General features: G+C 53.8%; 1 protein-coding gene across 1 annotated transcript in view; it reads right to left on the minus strand.

Moving 5' to 3' along the window:
- Window positions 1–1,302, minus strand: part of LOC119594246 (receptor-type tyrosine-protein phosphatase C-like) — a gene marked incomplete at its 3' end in the record, with an annotated part of 35,196 nt that overhangs the window by 3,168 nt on the left and 30,726 nt on the right.

Consider the following 1,302-nt stretch of genomic DNA (forward strand, 5'->3'; position numbering starts at 1 on the left):
AGCGATTTTAGGAAGCACACCTCGCCTTCCCCAACCTGGTACCTGTTTTTTCCTGCAAGGGCACGAGGTTGCACTCCCGGGGGGGCTTTTTGCCCCGTTGGGGTCCCCCCCCCCCCTCAGTCTTCTCCAGCTTCCCTCCTGAAGCTTTTGGTTCCCGCCAGGGATTGCTCGTCGTTTTCCCCCTTCCCCCCCCGGCCAAAGAAAGAAATCCTCGTTGGGGAAATGGAGTTTTGGGGGTGGCGGGAAACTGTTAATTGTTGGCAGAAAGCCTTGCCAGGAACAACAAATGTGGAAACGGGAAGTTTTTGAATTCACGCTTTCCCCCACGGGGTTTACGAAAGGAGGAGAGAAGTTTTTTTTGGTCCCTTTCTCTTTTTTTTCAAAATTCCCCCCTCGTCCCTTAATTTCTTTTTCCCCCTTATTGTCACTTTTTCATTTGCCCCCCCTCTTTTTTGTTCCCCCCTCCTTTCCGTTTTATTCCCTCCTTCATTTTGAGGGGGGGGGGCCTAGTTTAAAATCTACCACAAGCTTCTGGGTTAAAAAAAGCTTATTAAAAAATGCCCACTTCCGAACCGGCTTCATTTTTTGTCCCTCAGCTGGGATTTGTTGACTTCGGTGTCGCCCAAACCCCGTCCCTTTTGGGCCCAAACCCCCCTCCGCCCCAAAAAAAAAAAAAACAGGACAACTGCGGAAAGGACTTTCCCCTGGTTTTGTTTTTCCGCCCTTCTCCACCCTACTCCCTTTAACTCCCCTTACCCTGCTCTCCACCTTCTTTCCATTCCACCTCCTTTTTTCCCCCTTTCCTCCAACCACCTTTACCTATTTTAATCTCCCCCCTTCCACTCTCCCCTTTCCCCTAATTGCTTTTACCTTTCCCTCCCCTTCATTTTCTCCCCTGTTCTCCCACTCCTTGTTCCTTCCCCCACCTCTCCCCTCTTTCCCCCTTCCCTTCCACCTCCCTCCCCTTCCCTCCCTTTCCCCCCCCACTTCTTTCTCCCTTTTCCCTTATCCCTCCCCCCCCCCCTCCCTCTCTTTCTGTCCTTTTTCCTTTTTAACGTCTTTTTTACCACCGTTTCCTCCACCAGAAGGACCCGCGGTGCCCCCTTCCCTCCAGCTCAAGGGAGGCCGTACCGCGGCCAATGCACCCCCATCCACAAAAGCCCCACGTCGGCCCTTTCTAGCCTTGTCCCCCCGAAGCGGGGGGGGGAGGGGGCGGTGGCAAGCAACCAGCCCAGGGAAAACATAAAGACAAAAAAATGGTTGGGCCGGTGGCGGTCCCCCTATGCCCCGCGGGGCTTGGAA

This window comes from Penaeus monodon, chromosome 33 (assembly GCF_015228065.2).
Source record: "Penaeus monodon isolate SGIC_2016 chromosome 33, NSTDA_Pmon_1, whole genome shotgun sequence".
In the NCBI taxonomy this organism is placed as follows: Eukaryota; Metazoa; Arthropoda; class Malacostraca; order Decapoda; family Penaeidae; genus Penaeus; species Penaeus monodon.